The 22,009-nt window shown below is 42.1% G+C and overlaps 1 long non-coding RNA gene and 1 pseudogene across 2 annotated transcripts in view; both read left to right on the top strand.

Moving 5' to 3' along the window:
- LOC310845842 overlaps positions 1-22,009 on the top strand; it is a 34,446-nt gene that overhangs the window by 1,120 nt on the left and 11,317 nt on the right. The window lies entirely within an intron of this gene.
- LOC310844252 (large ribosomal subunit protein eL21 pseudogene) lies at positions 13,812-14,285 on the top strand (annotated as a pseudogene). Its single transcript has one exon. The product of its transcript is annotated as a large ribosomal subunit protein eL21 pseudogene (transcript).

Here is a 22,009-nt window from a genome sequence, read left to right as displayed (position 1 = left end):
GTGTGTGTGTGTGTGTTTGTCTGTCTGTCTGTCTGTCTGTGCACACAGATAGGCCATGGTGAGGTCAGCACAGTGCAAATGGGCAGCTGGTAATGATGGATTGGCTCTGCTGGTGCATTTGCACTGTGCCAAGCTCAACATCGCCTTGCCCACCCTCCCATACTTCCTGCTAAGCAGCAGTGATGTGGTCAATGAGTGATCAGATAACTGCATCCACCACAACCCACTAACTTGGGAGTACTAGTGAATTCAGTGAGGTTTGTTTTGGGGTAGATGTGCATTAGGATTGCAGTGTGAGCCACTACCTTTCTTACTGCAACAATATAGGTCCTGAAGGCTTAAGTCTCATCTGCCATGACATCTACATCCATTGCCAGGCTGGCAGAGAGCTGGATCAATTCCCTCCACTCATTATATGCTAAAAATAATTCAAATGGAAGCACATAGAGGAGAAAACAACACAGTTGCAGATGTACTGATATCTGGAGCCATTCTGCATTATGGATGGTTTGGGGAGTAATAGCTTTGGCCTCCTGGATAGAAATATTTGGATATATACAATTAAAAGCATCATACTTGCAATCTACTCAGATGGATCACAGTGGGCATGTCAAGGAAACAATGCCTTGGCTTGAGCTGAAAGTGGAGAGTGTCACCTTGTGGTGAGATGCCTGAGTACTACAGATAGATGGAACTCATCCATCTCACCTGGGAGGAGATGTGGGTGAATTGAAGTTCCCCTTGCATCTTACTCTGGATGTGCAAAAAGAAGCTACCTGAACATCTGAAGTTTGATGGCCATCTGTCATGGATGCCTTAGTTGTGATTGCTGGACTAGGTGACTCTTGGGGTCTCTTCCAACTCTACAGTTCTGTGAGTTTATGATCCAGCCTCAGTTTAAATGCATCCAGGGCAACTGTGTCTGTGTTCCACCCACCAAACAAACAAACAAACAAACAGGCAGGCAGAGGGAACTGCCAATTTTATGTCAATGCAATTTGCCAAGCATTTTCAGCTGCCATTGACTGATGGAAAGAAACTAAAAGCATTCAATATTGAAGAGGCCAGTGCCTGAGAGTGACTTAAGAAGCAAGTCTTCAAACTGTTATTTTTCTAATGGAGCTCAACTTAGAAAACTAATTGATCACCAAGCCACAATCCCTAGTTTGCTCAGACAGTGTACATACTTTTGTAATGGGGAAAACATCTCTGGAAAATGCGGGTGGGGGATATTGTGTGAAAACTAGCTTGTGAAATATCCCAAAGGAGTTTTAAGCCCTGTTTTTGGTGATGATTGTCGACAGGAGTGAAGGAGGATTGATTTTGCCTTCCATCTTTCTCTGCAGGAAATTTATTTAGTGATTACTTATTTATTTAAAATCATTTGCATCCTACTCACCTCCCTAAAGAGATTTGAGTGGTGCACATTGAAAACAGTTCAATAATATCAACAAACAATAACAAAACTCGCAGCAGTCAAAATATCTAGGAAGGTTCAAAGAACTGAATAAAAAGAAAAGTTTTGACTGCCCTGAGTAGAAGCAGTGCCCAGAGGAAAGCATTTCCAGAGGTGATGGGCTGACAAATAAAATGTCCTCATGGGTTGTTGCAAATTCCTGAAGCAACAGAAAGATGGACCTCTGTGGACTGTCTTGGTTCTTGAGCAGCATTATATGGAGAAAGTCAGTCCAGGTAAAGTGACTGGAAGCCATTTTAGAGTAAAACTAGCTCTCTGAATTGCACTCAGAAATGAATAGACAGCCTGTGCAGTTATTCTTGATTGGTCTACCACCAAAGTGATCATATCACTTTCAGTTTCATGACAAAGCTAGAAACCAGATGAAATAGTTGCCCCACCTCTCTGAGTGGCTTCCAGCACATACAAAAATCTAACAAAACATTAAAATTTAAAAAGCTTCCCTATACAGGACTGCCTCCAGATGTCTTCGAAAGTTGGCTCTAATGACTTACTAAAAAAATAAGAAAGACAGCCACGAATCTGAGCTCCCTACTTGCTCTAGGCCTGGTACAATAGTATCTCCTCTAATCCCCTCTGGGTGGTCCTGCTCCTTTTAACACCAGGTAAGCATTGAAATTGAACACTTGGATTTAGTTTCAGTTTGTTAGCCCTCATCCAATCCCTTACTGAAATCAAGCACTGGTCTAGGACATCTACAGCCTCCTTGATATGGTTAGAAAGGGAGAGAGACTGCAGTACTCCAAAATCCGGGACAACCTCTCCCAGCAGTTTTATACAGATGTTGGGGAGGGGCAGAATAGAACCCTGAGGAACCTATAAGCCATGGATATGAACCAAAGTCCCCTAGAACCTTCACCTGGAAATGTCCTCTCATGAAGGACCAGAACTACTGTGAAGTTGTCCCACCAAAGTTCAACCCTGAGAGATTATCCAGAAGGATATTGTACTCAGTGGTATCAAACACCACCAACAGATCTGGCAGAATCAAGAGGGACACACTCCCCCTGTGGAATTCTAAGTGAAGGTCTTCCACCAAGGTGATCATGACAATTTCAGTCTCATGAGCAGATCGGAAACCGGACTGAAATGCATCTCGGACAACACAGACACAAATGCTCCCAAAATGAATTTTCAAGAGTTGCCAAGCCAATAATGCTTTAATAATGTTGGCTCCACTGAGGGATTAAAAAAACAAACAACACAAGTCAGAGGAGACAACACAGCTGTCCAAGGTGGAACAAATACAAATAATTTTATCTACAAAGTGTCTTGGAAATATACCACTGTAGGTTGTCCCTGGGGAATTGAGATCTAGTGTGGTGTAGTGGTTAGAGTGTTGTATTAGGACCTGCAAGTTCAGGGTTCAAATCCCTATTCAGCCATGAAGTTCACTGGATAACCTTGGATGAGTCACTACCCCTCAGCCAAACCTACCTTACAGGGTTGTTGTGAAGATCAAATGAGAAGGGGGAGAATCATGTAACTCTCTGGAGATTCTTGGAGAAAAAGTGGGATATAAACGCAATCAATCAATCAATCAATCAATCAATCAATCAATAATATTGCCTCCATGGAGACCTTCAAACACCTGAAACAGCTCATCTAATACCTCTGCACAGATGGAATGGTGTGAAAGAAGAACAATCTATTTGTCAACTTCACCACAATGAAGTACCTGGGCACCTAGAGGAGCTCTAGCTCATGTTCAATGAGACTTGTGGTGAGTTTCCTAACACAGTCACTCTACTCATTGTTATATTTTTGGTGTTTCTTTTGCAATGGTAGGACAAAGAGCACAGGGAAGCAGGGATGCTGCAGATGTAAAAAGATACAGTCACACACAAACATTGTGGCTGCATCCGAAGCAACATGTAGATTAATGGATGGTTTGGCCTTAGCATGAATGAGCAAAGGGGCAAGATCCGGTTCCTCAATTCAAGACTGAGTAAGTCAGGATTTCTCTTGCAGACAGTTTCAGGCATATTGAGCCGCAGCATAACAAAATGACTGAAGCTGATTTAGGACTAACATTTCACTGAAAAGGCTTGCCAGCTGAACTGTACCAGGTAACTGAGCATATGTAATCTGCAAACAAGCATAACTAGCTGGACTTTGCTTTTTGCTGTATAAATATTACTAGATTGTCCGTGAGAAAGACTTGCCTAGCAAAAATAAACAGAGCTTCAGGTCTAATGGCATTTTAATGACGATAAATAAGAGCACATTTTTGTCTCAGTGGCATGAGAAAATGGAGAGCCGTTCTATCCCTGCTCGGTGCCAGTTCCGCTTTGTCACTCAGCTATTTCGTCCCCCAAGCTTTCATTTTAAGAGTATTAGTTTACTTGTCTAAACAGGTAAAGACTGAATGCAGCCTTTAAGTACTGCATGTTCCTTCTGAGTGCCATTTTGAACAACATGGAACCAGAGGGGGGAACACAGAGTACCGTACTGCAAGGAAAATGTCAGGCTGTCAGAATACTGTGTGAGGCATGAAGGTCTAAGAGGTGGAAAATTGAGATCACTGTTCAAACAATCTCTCTTTATTGTCTAAGACAGGTGACAAGATGGCTCCTTGATCCAGACACCTTTGATATGTGTTACAGTGGTACCTCGGGTTACAGACGCTTCAGGTTACAGACTCCGCTAACCCAGAAATAGTACCTCGGGTTAAGAACTTTGCTTCAGTAAAGATGGTAAACACCATCTTGCTTCTCAAGCAGTAATTTCCAAGGTGCTTGACCTGACAATGGATGCTGGTATTCTCTAATTAAGGGCTATGTTCCCTTCTGGGTAGCCTTCCAAGGACCACATGCCAGTAGGGCTGGAGCCAGAGGCAAAAAGGGGTGGAGCAACAAATATATAAGCTTTACGCTTGTACAGTAGATTAATTACTACACACATTCACACACCCCTCTCCATCTTCCATCCAGGCAAGTAAGGAGAAACATACTCACATACGCTCCAAACATTTCTCCGATAAAAATAGGAACGTCCCAATGAAAAGCGGGTCATTCTGCGATCAAATCAGGAATTGGGGCAGCTTCTTTAAATCCAGGACTTGGAGGGTCTGCTCTTAGGGTGTGACATAGGGCAAGGTAAGGGTGTGGTCTGGGGACAATTCTGAGTACCAGATAGAGAGGCAAGTAGGGCTGCATTTGCCCCCTAGATTCAAGGTTCCTTGAAGGTAAAGGGACCCCTGACCATTAGGTCCAGTCGTGACCGACTCTGGGGGTTGTGGCGCTCATCTCGCTTTATTGGCTGAGGGAGCCAGTGTACAGCTTCCGGGTCATGTGGCTAGCATGACTAAGCCACTTCTGGCGAACCAGAGCAGCACACGGAAATGCCGTTTACCTTCCTGCTGGAGTGGTACCTATTTATCTACTTGCACTTTGACGTGCTTTCGAACTGCTAGGTTGTCAGGAGCAGGGACCGAGCAACAGGAGCTCACTCCGTCATGGGGATTCGAACCACCGACCTTCTGATCAGCAAGTCCTAGGCTCTGTGGTTTAACCCACAGCGCCATCTGCGTCCCTTTACCAAGGTTCCTTACCGGTGCCCTAATGAGATGAAACGAGAGGCCACAATTTAATTTTGATGAAATCCCTAGCATTCTCTGGAATAAGTATGCCTTTTTTATGTGGCTAAGGCTCACCAGGATCCAGATTAACAATATTCCTAAATCCTTATTTCAGTTTAATTTAAATGTAATGGTTTCCCTGCTCCTCAAGGAGGCGGCCAAAATTGCTTCGGGGTTGAGGTGCAATGTGTGGCAGCTGTAAGGGTTCAAAGTCATTTTCCATGTGATTCGGCCTAGTAGACCAGAGACTCTGCATGGATGTAACAGCCTTAAATGATTAGGACCCATTAGGCCTGGTGGGACATTCCTGAATATGAGTGACCCTTGGTGCTTAGAAAAGAGGCTATTTTAGGCGAGCTGGGCTGGGCAAAGGTCATCAGGCTATTCCTGATTTTCTTGGCCAAGTGCACTGCAATGTGATCAACCAAAACAGATTCAAGGGACTCAGCTAGACTGGTAAAGAAAAAGCATTTTATGTGTTGCATATGTGATATAAGACTGTGACACCATATGGTGCTGCGGAGTCCCGTCTTTCCCTACCAGATTTCCCTGTATGAGTTTACAACACGTTTAACTGAATCACTTCTTTGATGCATCTAGATCCGGCCAAGGACTGATAATAAAATGCTTGTCTCTTTAAATATCCAGTCACAGGTAGGTAGCCGTGTTGGTCTGCTGTAGTCAAAACAAAATATAAAAATTCCTTCAGATACACACTGAAGAAGTGTGCATGCACACAAAAGCTCATACCAATAACAAACTTAGTTGGTCTCTAAGGTGCTACTGGAAGGAATTTTTAATTTTTTTTTAAATATCCAGGTTACCAGGTACAATGGTCCCGCTTTATATCAGACAACAACCTACCTGTTTCAAGCATTCACCATGCACAGAGGTTGTCCATGGCTCTTGTCTATCAGGAGTAGAATGGAAATTTCTCCCAGATCTCCCTTTTTTTGCTTCCACCTTCCTGAGTTGTTGAAACGTGCCACTGGCTCAACCTCCCAGGTATGTCTACCTGCTGCACATGTCATGCAGTATATGCGGACGTTTTGCCTTCTAGTACCAGCTTCTAGTACTCCTGCCAACCTAGCAGTTCGAAAGCACGTCAAAGTGCAAGTAGATAAATAGGTACTGCTCCGGCGGGAAGGTAAATGGCGTTTCTGTGCGCTGCTCTGGTTCGCCAGAAGCAGCTTAGTCATGACCCAGAACTGTACGCCAGCTCCCTTGCCAATAAAGCGAGATGAGCACCACAACCCCAGAGTCGGTCATGACTGGACCTAATGGTCAGGGGTCCCTTTACCTTTACCTTACCAGCTTCTAGTACTGCTTTTTAAAAATTAAAATTGGTGGAACCTTGCTTTCACAATCAATGGGGCTGGATTCTCAGAAATGCAGGAACTTTCACCAGCAGTTTCTTCACTCCTTTTTGGTGGAAGACTGGAAGCATTAAAAAAATCATTCACAAGAACAGTGTGTACTTCATTCTGCAACACTGATCAGTCAGAATCACTTAGCAGCTTTCAGCCAGCTTTATCGCAACAATAATGTCGCCAACCAGACTTTGATGTGACGAGAATAGGAAAGCTGACAGGTTTCCTGATTGATCCCTCCATCCCGGATGCAGATGCCATTCTAGTGACTTATCAGTTAAGCAAATAAATACAGCATTAGTTCAAGTACATTTAGCATTAAAATAAACACACTGTGAAAGGTGACCACCTGGTTGCTGTATTTCATATTCAGTGAAATAGATAAACTGTACAATTCACCGGCAAGCCAGCCAAGAGATTGATGGCAAGTTACTGTATCACCTGAATGCATCAAGTGCACATTCTATGCCATAGTGTTTTTTTTTTTTACCTCCATTTGTTTTCAGTGTTGCAAACTCTCTCTGCTTGCGTCTATATATTTGCAAAGGCAGCTTTTTAGCTTCTGGGTACCCCTGAGGTTGGCTTCGTTGATTGACGTACAATGAGCAGGCTAGAGAGCCAATTCTTCAACGGTAAGCATTCTGCCAAACAACGGAGCATCGAACGTGCTCCTGTGCCTCCAGACACCTCTCAGATATAGCAGAGTTATGAGCAACAGAACACCTTCTCACTTAAGCAATCTGTGCTACCGTTTCTGACGCCCTTGTGAGAGGGGGGTGGGAAAGGGAATGCCACAAGCAAGAGCAAGCTCTAGCCTCCCTGCGGCTTCTTTCTGCGCATACGTGTGCTTGTATGTGTGTGGGTGTTCACGCATCTCTGTGAGAGGCAAGAGAGGGGCACCTGCCGAATCACCATGAGAAAGACGAAGAACTTGGAAGAGGATTTCACAACATAATTCATCAGAGATACGATCTGTGTTTGTGCATTTTAAGGGCCTTTATTAATTCCCCATGTCTTATTTCACTTGCGTCTCGCAGGAAATGATCCTTATATGGCACAGATGTTGACATCCTTTGTCAGGGGAGACTGGTGCTTTGCAAGTTAGCTACTGAGTTCGGCTAAACTGGATGAATCATGCAGACATATGTATCCTTTAAAAACCAAAAGCAAGCTCAGGAAGCTGTGAGTTTGAGCAGAGTAGCGATGGGAGAAATCTGACAATCTTGGTAACTTTCAGTTTCTCATTTTTCCAATCTTAAACTTCTCTACATTAGGGTACCTTTAAAAACAAAAACAAAACCCTTTTCTTGGAAGGACCCATTATTACCAACAAGGAAAGATTGACTGTTAAAACTAACAGACTTAGCTGAGATAGCAAAATCGGCATGTTTAATTAGAGAAAAGTCATTGTCAACATCTCATAGACTTTTTGTGTGAAAAAGAAAAAGAAATAATGAAATTTGGATTTGAGGGTTGAAGATGTTTATAGAAAGTAGCAATGTTGGGTGTTATATTAGATTGGATGAAGCAAATATTGTTTATATATAGTGAACAAATGAAGAACCAGAAGTTCTGTAAAAATAAAACAGAATAAAATAATCCTCTTGAAAAAAACCATTAGCATCTTGGTGTCATCTTTTCTTACTGTGTATATTTTTGTATGCAATTTTGCCTGATACACAGTTTTACAAAACAATTTCTTCTAGTGTAGGGGTGAGAACCTCTGGCCCGCAGGAGGTCATTTTCCACAAGTTCCGGTGGTATGCAAGGATATTTCCTCAAATCAAGCCCATCTACGCTATACCTGAAGGTTGGACTGAACTTCCCATGCATGAGCTGATGGACAATGCATTCAGTCCTGATTGGCTGCTACCTTCCCCCATCCCCCAAATTTCTCCCCATCCCTAATTCAGAGGAGATCTCTTTGGCGGTTTTTATCATCTTTCTCAGCTTATTTTTCCTTTTATGAATAGAAAAGTGCCAAGGTGGGGGTGGGGGGTGGGGAGGCATGTTTTGAGCAGAAACATGATAAGAGACAGCCCCTTTCCTCCACCATTTCCCACTTAAACTCACAGCTCTCTGAGGCTGTTTTTTGGTACTAAAAAAAAGAGGGGAAGTTAGTCACCTCTAGTTTGGGTCCTGTTTGCTGAGGCTATTTCTACCTAGAATTAGACTTTATATGGTTGTATGCTGTACTACCTTTCTTCCTGGATACTATTGAAAACTAGCTATTTAATTATATATGACTATTGCAAACATTGACATGATTTTTGATGCTCATATAGAATTTGAAATCAGGGTCTGGTTCTCTGTCAAAGTAATTAAATAATTTGTTTTCAATGACATATTAATGCTCCATTAAAGGCTATTGCATATGTCTGAATTATTTTTATTGCTGATACTGTACAGAATTTGAAATCTAGGTTCTCTGTCACTGTTTGATTTGCTGTGCACTTTAGTGATGCATATAAAGAAAAAGGACTGAAATACCTCTGTGGATCAGATCTGACCACTGAACACACCAAATTTCAGTCAATAGCACCACATGGGGAAGAATCTGTATAAAGGCTCAACACGCAGCATACATTGACTATTGATATGTCACTGTGAGAATAGCATAGGGATGTGCTATTTGAGAGAGAGAGGGGAAAAAAAAACCTAGTCTAAGCCCCCTTGAGATTCTGGAACAAGCTTTATTGTCCTTTGAATCTTGCACTTCTCTCTAGAGTGAAGCCACAATGGCATAATTCCACAGCATGTGGGAAACATTAGCCTGTGAAGTCTCACATTGTCAGCATAAAGCAGAGCCATCTTCACTCTCGTCCCATGAGATGTGCTGGGATCTTGTACATCTGCTGTCATAAGAACTAAGACAACTAGAATCCAGAATCCTGTTCTCACAGTGGCCACAAGGAGGACCTGAGGGCAACAGCTTTTTCCTCACTTTTTATTTCTAGCAACTGGGTATTCAGAGACATAACTACCTTTTACTGTGGAGGCAGAAAAGAGCCATCATGGTTAGTATTATGAAGGAGGGTGAGAAAAATCATCTCCCTATCTGCTTTCTCCACACCATGTATAATTCTATACACCTCTATCATGCCTGATCCGCAGCGCATTTCTTAAGCACCGTCACCAGGCATTTCACATATCTTTACTTCCGAAATACAGTTGGTGGAGAGGCCTAGAAGAGTGGGTTTGGGGGGTCAAATTTAATTACGATGACATTTATAGAGGAAACTTATTCAGTGGCCTGGAGAAAAGGAAATGCAGAGACATAGGCTGCGACTGCTTCCAAAAGCAGGTAATAAGATATAATAATAACATTACTGATAAGTGTATTTCAGCCCCAAGGCACTGTCTGGATTATGCCACATACTTATTGGAATTCTAGCAGCCATTAAATGCAGTGGGTTCTGATACCGGGTGCCAGAAGTGTTTAAAAGAAGAGTTGAAGCAGCCCTTAATGACACTTGAAGATAGGAAATTAGGAGAATAATATATATTCTGGACGGGGCTGCTCTGCTTAAGAAAGAACAGGATACTTGTGCCTTTTTAAGCTCTACAGATAAAAGAGGTCTGGCAGGTGAGCAAACGTCTGCTGCAGCAATGAAAAAATAACACCTGGAGAATAAAGCTTCCAGTGGCTACTGGCTATGATAGTGCTGTTCTGCCACAATTGTCAGAGGCAGTATGCTACCTTAAGGACTTCCCATAGGCATCTGGTTGGCCACTGTGAAAAAAGGATGATCGACTAGATGGGTCTTTGATCTGGTTCAACAGGGCTCTTATGATCTGATGCCTGCCAAAATTTTGCCTTCTTTGCTCATAAAACTGAATCCAAGGCTTGCTTGCTTATGACACCATTACTCAACATGATGCCTCCTGGTGTTTTCTGTTGCATCTTCTACAATCCTATATCATTGGCTAGGCTTGCTGGGGCTGGTGGGTGTTGGGCATCCTAACAACGTCTAGAGGGTTGGAGTTAGGCTGGAGAAAGTGGACTGGTATGTTTCACTATGTTCATACGAGCTTACTCCTGTGTGAGTGTGCACAACATGGCAGGCTTTATCTGTTTGGTAACTCTATTCAAAGGCCACCCCTCTTGCGCTTTACACCCTCTTAAGTGAGCCCATGGCCTTATAGAACAGGCTTCCTCAATTTTGGCCCTCCAGATGTTTTTGGCCTACAACTCCCATGATCCCTAGCTAGCAGGACCAGTGGTCAGCGATGCTGGGAATTGTAGTCTGGAGGGCTGAGGTTGAGGAAGCCTGTAATAGAAGGACAAAGAGATGGCAGGTAGCCTGATGGGACCTCCAAATTTGGCCTCTGCTGCACAGAAAAAGAAATAGGAGCACTAATGGGGTCAAAACATAAGGAGCAAGTCAATATATGTTTAGCAGTGCAGGATAAATGGAAGAGATATAATTAATTACGAGTCATTCTGACCAGCAACAAAAAGGCAACTCTTGTAAACAGCTGCTAGAGAAGAGCAGAATGGCAATATCAGCAGGAAACGCATGAGAGAACTCTAAAATAAATAAATAAACGTATTATTGAACCATTTAAACATATTATTAAAGGAAATGTTTGGTTCAAAAAAGAAAGAAAGAGTTTTCTTACTGATCACTAATCTCTGGACACTGCTGTTCCTCCTCAAACGTCTAAAAACTTATTAGCTGCTCCTTCACTGAGAAGACAAGCTGAATCTGGCCTCCATGAGTAAAGAGTGAGGCTCCCTCACGACTCACTGCCATCTTTCTTAATTAAAGTGAAGTGAAGTGAAGGAGAAATGATTTAAACTTGAATTTAGTCTTGAAAGGAGGAAGCAGAAGTGCTTTGGAGAGCAGAAACGATGGCAGCACTCCAATTCCCCAAAACAACACAACAGACACAAGAAGAGTATTAAAAAGGGGAAAATAGAAATAAATATCTATTTTAAAACTATAGACACTCAAGGGAGATAATTGTTTATCTATTTACCTAGCTATCTATTTAAAAACTATAGATGCTCCTGATGTTGGAAAGGTAATGGCTGGGTGCACAGATGTTGTTCCCTCCCCAAGATAGATCGTGGTGTAACATGCTTGGGAAACTGAGGCTACAGTGCAGATGGCACGTTTGCCTCATGGTGATTGTTAACCACCCTGTTCAGTTTTATTTTCTGAGCTGATGAGGAAGCAGAATTTCTAGCACAGTAAGACTACTATAAATCCAAAAGCAGCTATCAAGGAGTTAATGAAGACATTAAGTTGAAATGGTTCCACAAAGAAAACAGCATCCCATGAGCTCTACAGCTTGTGATATACCATATTTTTCGCTCTATAAGATGCACCAGACCACAAGACACACCTAGTTTTTGGAGGAGGAAAACAAGAATAAAAATATTCTGAATCTCAGAAGCCAGAACATCAAGAGGGATCGCTGCGCAGTGAAAGCAGCAATCCCTCTTGCTGTTTTGGCTTCTGGGATAGCTGCGCAGCCTGCATTCGCTCCATAAGACGCACACACATTTCCCCTTACTTTTTAGGAGGGAAAAAGTGAGTCTTATAGAGCAAAAAATACGGTAGTTTGCCCATTGTTTTTAAAGGAATAGCTGAGTGAACCACTTATGATAGGATAATGAGGACTATTATGGGTGCTTTGTAGTTACTTTAGCTCAGGCTTCCTCAACCTTGGCCCTCTAGATGTTTTGAGACTACAGTCCCCATCATCCCTGACCACTGGTCCTGCTAGGTAGGGATCATGGGAGTTATAGGCCAAAAACATCTGGAGGGCTGAGGTTGAGGAAGCCTGGTTTAGCTGACATCTCTTTGGGATCACTCAAGGAGACATCTTTTCCTTATTTGCTAATTATGAATATTTAGGAAGTTGCTTTAGAACAGGTCAGGCTATTTGTTCATCTATCCCCATATTGTCTACTCTGACTAGCAGTGGGTCTCCACCATGTGCTGCCTAATTTCAGCTGGAGATGCCTAGAATTGAATTTGAGATCAGGTACACTTAACCATGCTTCCTTCCATGGGCATAGCCAAGGAGGGGAGCAGCTGCCCTCCAAGTCAATAAAAATCAATACAAATCTGAGGTTCTGCCCCTCGAAAAACCTCTCCCCCCCAAAAAAAAGCCTGCCCCACCAACAAAAATCCTGGCTACACCCATGCTTCCTCCCCATAGAGAAATATGTTTAGGGTCTGAACCTGGTATAGCTTGTTTTGCCATTGAAACATCAACTCTTCTGCACAACAATTATGTTATCCAACTGTGCCCTACACTATAGGCCTGTCTCCATGTAAGATGTTTGACGTCCTTTGTACAGTTGTGCACTTTTCCCTGTCAAGACCTGTGCTTAGAGTCTACGTGAACTGTGTGCCAGATATCAGCCTTACGTTTCCAGCATATTTCTGACATATAGATCAATAGTCTATTCATAATTTGCAGCTTTCCCTTGGTGTTCTGCTGACGTCATGAAATGAAATTGACTTTTCTTTTTCCGATAAATAATTTAGGCAGGAGCAAGTGGCTCATTTTTTTTTTTTTATGTGTGACATACAACCTCAAGTTTTACTTTTTCAACAAAAAAAAGGTGGTTTATTTGAAGGTGTAAGAGTCTATAAATTCTGTAAAGCTTATGATAGTTTATCACAGTGCTGGGCTGCTGTAGATCACTGTACAGAAGGTGTTCACATCAAGGATAAAAAAGGTAAAGTTTACGTGGAGAGCTGATTAGACATAGCTTAGACGTGCTCTTCTTCTTCTGCTCTGTTTGCTTTGGAACATTATGTACTAATAATAGAGCTTACCAGTTTAAATCTCCACTAATGAACCCCATTCTAGATTTCACAGATTACTGGGTACGTGGGCTACAGTCCATAAACACTCCTTAAAAAACAACACCTCAGTCCAAGTAGGGCTGAGGAAGGAAACTCTGTCACATGTATTCCTAACTGACTGGGGATGTGTCCTGCATGTGTGACTCCGCAACCCAATCTATCAGTTAGAATACAGGAACACCGGAAGCTGCTTTCTGCTGAGGGCTCGCCCATGCTTCAACTTGCTCCACCACTTTCTCTTGCCAAAACCCACTGTTTACTGCTAAATCGGAACAAATGTCCATTGGGTTTCCTGTAGATTGACTTTTGTTCTAATTCAGTGAGTTTTCCTGGTGGTACAAGCGAAAAACCTCTTGGCATGGGACAAGTGGAAATGTGGATGAACCCTGAATCAGACCACTGGCCCATCTAACTCAGTTCTCTCTACACTGACTGGCAGTGACTGACTAGAGTGTCAGGCACTGAGTGACTTAGGGCCAGTTACTACTTCTCAGCTGGACCTATCTCACAAGGTGAGGATAAAATGGGTCATAGAGGTTTTTGGCCTCGGGCGCCATCTTACAGTTATTCATCAAGATGACCAACACCAAGGGGAAGAGGAGGGGGACATGTTACATGTTCTCAGGACACTTTTGCAAACATGATGTCATCCCTCTTGCCACCCACATGCACATCTATAAGAAGGGTGATATTGTTGACATAAAGGGCATGGGCACAATTCAGAAAGGCATGCCCCACAAATGTTACCATGGGAAGACAGGAAGTGTATACAACATCACCCAGCATGCTGTGGGGGTTATTGTGAACAAGAAGGTTCACGAATTGAGCATATTAAGCACCCAAAGAGCAGAGACAGCTTCTTGCAGCGTGTGAAAGAAAATGAAAGACAGAAAAATGAAGGAAAGGAAAAGGGAATTTGGTTTAAATGAAAATGCTAGCCTGCTCCTCCAAGAAAAGCTCACTTTGTGAGAAACAACGGCAAGGAGCCAGAACTGCTGGAAGCAATTCCATGAGAGTTTATGGCATGAAGAGTTTATATGAACAAAATAAAATACAATGTTGAGGACCTAAAAAAAAAAGGGGGGGGTCATAGAGAACCATGTGCTTTAACTTGAGCTCCTTGGAGGAAAAGGAGGGATATACAGTAAATACAACCAACCAACCAACCAACCAACCAACCAACCAACCAATCATCAATCAATCAATCAATCAATCAATCAATCAATCAATCAATCTCTCCTAGCCCTACCTAGAGATGTTGGAGATTGAACCTGGAACCTTCCATAAGCAAAGCAGATGTTCTACTGCTGACTTATGGGCCTTCCTTGACTGAGCTACGGTCTTTCCCTTCCATTGGGTTGCAAACATGTAGCTTTGTCAACCAAACCAGTATTATGCAGAATAGTATAAGGAGCAGCTGGATGGGTATGGTCTCCCATACTTCCCAAAGTAGATTTGGGCTTCCATACCTCCATCTCCTTTCCAAGCTGTATTACACTTACACACAGCTGCATCAGGGCACAGCTGTTTCAGAAAACATACTGACATCTCCACGACAATATGCATTATTCTTCCATGTCAAAAAGGGATGTGCGCTGCACAGGGTCGTGGCAATGGCACCACCAAGTCTCTCAGCAATAATATGAGCCTGTCCTGTCAAGCTCTTTGCAAGGCTGAGTGATTTCCAAGTCTCCCCTTCTGCTCCACTGTATCTCTCTCTCTACACGATACAATTTTGTTGTGACCTGAGGGCTTATTTGCTGTTCAATGAGCAGTACCACATCACACAACCACCCGCTGTTACATATCCAGCCTCTTATCCAGCTCCTTCCCCAGAAGAAAAATTCTGCATGGTGCCACCCTTGCGGTCAAAATAATAGCTGGAACTTTTATGTGCCCAAACCAAAGCTTGTGAAACACAGTAGCCGCTGACATATAATCTTTCTCTGGAAGACCTTGGCCTTAAGCTACAATTTGTGTGTGTGTGCCTGTAGGGAAAACAAGTATCTGGCAAACAGGAAAAAAGCAAAGGAGACAAAGGAAGGCCAATAACAGTTATACAAACTGACGTAAAATACAAAAGTCGCAGTGATATCAAAATAATCCCCCAATAAAATAACAACGCATGCATTTTTCGTTGGTTTTCTGGAGGTTGATGGACTGTCATTCTTATGTTAATTATGTAGCTTACAATAATTATTTTTACTGCTTCCATTTATTATGTATATTGCAGAATATTTTATATTACATGATTTTTTTGAAATCCATTTTTGGTGTTGGGTGTAATAATAATAATAATAATAATAATAATAATAATAATAATAATAAATTTCTACCCCGCCCATCTGGCTGAGTTTCCCCAGTCACTCTGGGCGGCTCCCAATCAAGTGTTAAAAACAATACAGCATTAAATATTAAAAACTTCCCTAAACAGGGCTGCCTTCAGATGTCTTTTAAAAATAGGATAGCTGCTTATTTCCTTGACATCTGATGGGAGGGTGTTCCACAAGGCGGGCACCACTACCAAGAAGGCCCTCTGTCTGATTCCCTGTAATCTTACTTCTCACAATGAGGGAACTGCCAGAAGGCCCTCGGTGCTGGATCTCAATGTCCGGGCTGAACGATAGGGGTGGAGGTGCTCCTTCAGGTATACAGGACCAAGGCTGTTTAGGGCTTTAAAGGTCAGCACCAACACTTTGAATTGTGCTCAGAAATGTACTGGGAGCCAATGCAGATCTCTCAGGACCGGTGTTATGTGGTCTCTGTGGCCGCTCCCAGTCACCAGTCTAGCTGCTGCATTCTGGATTAGCTGTAGTTTCCGGGTCACCTTCAAAGGTAGCCCTTTGCATTGCTTGGACTAATGCATTGCAGTAGTCCAAGCGAGAGATAACTAGAGCATGCACCACTCGGGCAAGACAGTCTGTGGGCAGGTAGGGTCTCTGCCTGCATACCAGATGGAGCTGGTAGACAGCTGCCCTGCACACAGAATTGACCTGTGCCTCCATGGACAGCTGTGAGTCCAAAGTGACTCCCAGGCTGCACACCTGGTCCTTCAGGGGCACAGTTACCCCATTCAGGACCAGGGAGTTCCCCACACCCACCCACCCCCTGTCCCCCCAAAACCGGACTTCTGTCTTGTCAGGATTCAACCTCAATCTGTTAGCTGCCATCCATCCTCCAACTGCCTCCAGGCACTCACACAGGACATTCACCACCTTCACTGGTTCTGATTTAAAAGAGAGGTAGAGCTCGGTGTAGAATTCTATACACACAGACAATGATTTAAAACACAACAATTCATCAATATTACAAATAGCAGATACATGAGATTGCTGTGATAATTACGCTGCTAAAAGATAATTGCTGTACAGAAAAATTATAAACTCACAGTATGAATTGTAGCAGGGCTAATGAATGCAATATTTCTTGTGCAATATTTTGAAGGCAACAGGTTGTTGAGTTCACTTACCTAGGACTAGAAGGAACTTTGTGAGTCCCTGAAGAAATTTTGCAGGAACATGACAATCCAAAACAGACCCATTATCAGGATACTTACGTTACTATCCTAGTCCTACATGCCAGGTAGTCCCAGGGTGGCCAGCTATGAATTGCCAAAGAAGAAGATTTGTGTTACCACCAAAAAGGACCCTCAAAGAGGGTAGCAATTTGCATAAAATCTGCCTAAAATTCATATTTATAGACAGAAATGATAACTATAATTTAAACAGAAATTCAATATGTCACCATTGTGGGAAATGACCTTTGTACCTGTTCTGTCAGCTGACCAGGTGCTGCTAATTGTTGATGGGCAACGTCTTGCTTCTTCTTCTTATGATAACCAGATTTAACCAGATTTGGATGGGACAGCCTTCTAAGAGAAGAAACCTTCAAACTGACAACTGTCCTCTTATGGCCTTTCAAAATAATGGTGTATCCTCTGCAAAGTCAAACACAAGGCCACTCTAGGTAATCTGTCTATGAGACTCTAATAATGAAGAAGGGGTAAGGAAATGTACTAAATGCAGGAACGAAAAGTGATTAAATCTTCAGACTTACACAGTAGACAATTTACTATCCAATGTCTCTTCAGTACTATAACACTTTTGTAAGCATTTCTCAAAGAGAAACCAAAACTCTCCCCCACAACTTAAAAAAATATCTGCATGAGCCTACCAACCAGATGATCAAAAGAGTGGTCTGAATATGTATTTTCATTTATTTTTGAGATGCTATGGAAGAAAACATCTCTGTGATAGAACTGAATCAGAATTTTCCCAGTAGAAAAGTTATATTAATAAGAGCAATAAATTGTATTTTGTGCACATTTGCGGTGGTTTCCCCCCACTCCTATGTTGTAACTACTTCATTTGACCAGTCTTGTATCCCCAGCTTGGACACCTACTGCTGCTGCAATAGCTGTATTAAATGCAGTTGAATGCGTGTCTCAGATACCTATTGGGCAGCTTATTTTTTTGTTACTGTCTAGCAGAGTTATTGGTAGTTACACACATTGATAGGTGGTCTGCACTGAAAACCTCATCAACTGGTTAGTTGTTAACCAGTTTCCTTTGACGATTTCCCAAAGTCCGTGCAATAAACAACGAACTATTTTTGTGGTTTGTAATCTTCATACTAAAGTGATAGCATGAATGTTTTCCATCCACGTTATGCATCAGTATTAGAGAAGCCTCCTGGGCCTTTTGCTACAAATGTAAATATAATCCTAGCATTGAAATTGCATTATATTGTATGCTGCAAGCAACAAAGTGGAACAATAAGACTGTGATAGACATGGACCGTCAGTCCCTGTTATTATGGCTGCAGGTCTCTTTTCCCTTAGTAGATTCTCAAGTGTTTTGTCCACTTTGGTTTCAAATTACTCAAGAAATTGTATTTTAACCAATTCTGTGGGAAGGAGATTCTGCAGTTCAACAGGCTTCCGCCATTAGGAAATGTTCCCAGTCACCCATTATTTGCAACTTCTTTCATTTTTTGTGGTTTTAAATTGGAAGGTTTTTAAATTATTTTCATCTTTCCTTTCAGTTTTGTTATGTGTGTTTAAGGACATTGAAGTGGCTAGCTGTCATACTTTGTTCTTTCTCAATGATGTCTAGGAATTGTGTTGGATAATTTCATTTTAGTGAGGATATCAGCTGAAAGTAATCACTGGACAGTCTCAGTGGTCTACCCAGCTATGGAGGGGACAAGGGGAAGTGATACTAAAACCACACAATTAGTAAGAGGTTAATATAAAAGGTATATGGGGTGTTAGGGAAGGGGTAGCAACTCTGGTGAGGGACACGTCATGCTCCTTCTGGGGTAGTTTGTCCACCTCTGGACCCCAACCTGGACTACGGCTTCCTTCATGCCCATGCTGGCTGGGGCTGATGGGATGAGAACTGTAGTCCAAAACAACTGGAGTACACCAGGCTGGAGAAGACTGCCAAAGAAGATCAGAACTGGCTCTCTTCGCACCTGCTCTTGCATTCATGCTGGAGATAACCACTCTAGAAAGATTAGGGGGGAAATGTGGGCATTGGTCCATAGAAGTCAATTCCTTGCTGATCTCCAAATCCCTTTTAAGAAGAGATTACCTTCTAGAGGTGAAGCTGTCCCTGTTCCCAGGATCTAGTATGGATTTGGATGTTCCACCAGATTGGAAGAGGTCCATGCAATTCTTCTCCAGTTTAGTAGGGGTGAGTTCTTGTCCAGTAAGCTACAGGTATAGTGGCAAGTAGGTTTTGAGTTGTCAGTATCAGTTTCCCATCTGTAAGTGGGGAAGAATAATAACTACCTACCACAAGGGATAATTGCTGGGATGAATGAGATAATGATTGCAGAGCATTGGACACTAAAAATGGCACATAAATGATTAATGCTAAATAATTCTTGTTGATTGCTAGCAATTGGATTCTGGTCCAATTACTGCATTTTGGCATGCCTAAATTTTACATTTGTATCTTCCCTTGATTAAAAGCTCTATTAGTCTTAATGCTGTACAGTGGTACCTCAGGTTACATACGCTTCAGGTTACATATGCTTCAGGTTACAGACTCTGCTAACCCAGAAATAGTGCTTCAGGTTAAGAATTTTGCTTCAGGATGAGAACAGAAATCATGCTCCAGCAGTGCGGTGGCAGCAGGAGGCCCCATTAGCTAAAGTGGTGCTTCAGGTTAAGAACAGTTTCAGGTTAAGTACGGACCTCCGGAACGAATTAAGTACTTAACCTGAGGTACCACTGTATTTTTATAAGATAAAAAGGATGTGCTAGTACCTAGCATCCAACCTTCCTCCTAGATTTATATCTTCTCATCTAATCATTGCCTGTCACTATGCCAAATAGTATTAGTAGCTGTTGTTAGACAAGTCTAGCTTAGTAAATGGCAGTGCCTATTCAAGAGTCCTGCATATGGTAATATACATTTAATACCAGTCTTTCCCCAAAAGCAAAACTTCCAGTTTCCCATTTTTCACTCAGGCAAATATTAGACTCTGATGAGTTCTGACACGTTGCTATGCTAAAGATGACAAGGGATAAATTTCCCTCAAACAGCTTCAGTTTTTACACATAATTTGTCATAGTGTATGGGAGCAGGCTAGCCCCAAAATGTACAGAGCTATACTTAGGTTAGATTATTGCATAAATTTCCTATTCTTATGACAAGGAGACAAATTGAAGTGGGGAAAAAATATTAGTAAGATCCCAGTGGAAAACATTTAAGTGGTTAGACAAAATAGCTGCAGTGAAAAGGACACTTTTACGTAAACCCTCTAGTTCGGAAGAAATTAAAAGCAATGATCACAAGATATACCTATAGGGTTGAGTCCCTTGGAGATGGCCCCCTAAGATCATGTTCCAAATGAGATTGCCTTTGTGGAAGCAGTATTCAGCTCATGAAAAGGGAAAACTACTGGATCTAATCCACAGTGACTTTGCTTTTAGGATATGTAAAACCTCAAACCTAATTGCAAGTAGATGCTTCTGATAAAACATCCACTATGAGGTGGTAACTGATGAAAGCATGGGTCATGGTGACTTCTAGGGCTGTGCACTGGCTCTGGATAAACCCTAGATCTGGAACTGAATTGGGCAAATACAGGTCAATATGGGATTTTCTCAGAGCAGGTCACACAGGGGCAAAAGAAGGGGGGTACGGGGGGTTTGCAGTCTACCCTGGGTGTCACCCTGACAAGGGGTGACAAAATGGCGGGTGGCACTTGTCATTGCAGGGCCTGCAGCGTGCATGAGGCATGCGTCATGGTGCCTGCAGGCTCCATGATGTCCGCCCGCTGCTCCCCCCCCAGCTGTAGGGTGCCTGAGGCCCCGCTGCGTGCCCCTTCCTTGTGGGCGCCCATAGGGACAAGCCGTGCCGTGGCACCCATAGGGAGACCCTCGTCCAGTCTTTTGCACATCAGTCTAGTAAATTTTTAAGTTTCATGATGCAGTCCTGTACACATTTATCTGGGTCTAAAACCCATTGAACTTAATGCTGAGTTGACATGGATAGGATTGCACCATTAATGTGTTTATGCTTATGGACATGAGAATTAACCTTTTCACTCCCAACAATCCCCTGCAATTATCATTTTGTATCATAAATATTTGTTTTAAATTTAGTACGTTTAGAGGAGTGTGGCAAAGAAACTGATTTGCTATCCATAATGAAAGCTTGCATAAGGTGTATGGCTTTTGGCTGTTATTATTATAAAGGACAGATTGTAGGGGCAGAAGGAATATTGCATGGGGGCTGGCAGATAGAGGAGGCATGTGGAATTAGGGGAGGGAGATTGGGCCTTAGAGAAACATGAAGATGGTAATGTTCACCTTTACAAACATTTTGTAGCTGTGGCATTTACAATTCTGAACATCTAATTATCTTGTTTCCCCCATCTTTCGCTGTTTGACCTCATAAAATAAATGAACAGATTAATAATAATAATAATAATAATAATAATAATAATAATAATAATGGAAGTGAATGGATATGCCCACATAGCTCTTCATGAAGCTAATCAAAGTTAATTAGTTATGTGCTCTTAAATGTGACTTAGCCACCTGCAAGTTCCCCATGTGTGTGGATAATAAGTTCTTCTGGGACCTGCTATGTCTGGGATAATAGGGGCCTTAAGATCTGATTGGTGGTTGTGATTCTAATCCTAATAAATGCAACATGACAGCTCTATGTTGACTTGTTGTACTGGCAAAACTACAGGGAATTTTCATTCTTAGCCTGGAGAGAAAAACCTCTTTCTCAGAGCCAGCAAGGTAGAAGATAAAAAATGTCTTCAAATGTAATTCCACATCTGTCTAAGTTTAAAACAATGAACTCTGTGAAGGGGGGTAAAAAGCTTTCAGAATTGTATGAGTTGATGGAATGTATTTGGAATGTCATGCAAATCCATTAAGAATGAATTTCAGGTAAAATAGCACATCTTAAGAGCCATTCAAAAGACAGATGTGAGCCATATTGGGGATTGTCCAAGAATATTAGACCCAAGTAGCTGGCATTGCTTTGCAAATGACAGGAATATGGTTAAATTTGATATAATAACCTTCATACTGAATTATTCTGATAACTATTAAGTGATCTATTTATCATTGTTATGTAGCTATATTATTACAAAGCCTATTGACAGCTGTGAAAATTCCATTAACATGTTACTGGATAGAAGTATCTATTACCAAATGATTAATTAATGTTTCAAATAGAGCTGTGATGGGTAAGTGAACAGCTAAAATATGATGAAGAGG

The sequence above is a fragment of the Podarcis gaigeae genome (assembly GCF_964106915.1).
Source record: "Podarcis gaigeae genome assembly, chromosome: 5".
Classification (NCBI taxonomy): domain Eukaryota; kingdom Metazoa; phylum Chordata; class Lepidosauria; order Squamata; family Lacertidae; genus Podarcis; species Podarcis gaigeae.
Note: the sequence above shows the minus strand (reverse complement) of the source record. Positions and strands in the feature narration are given on the sequence as shown.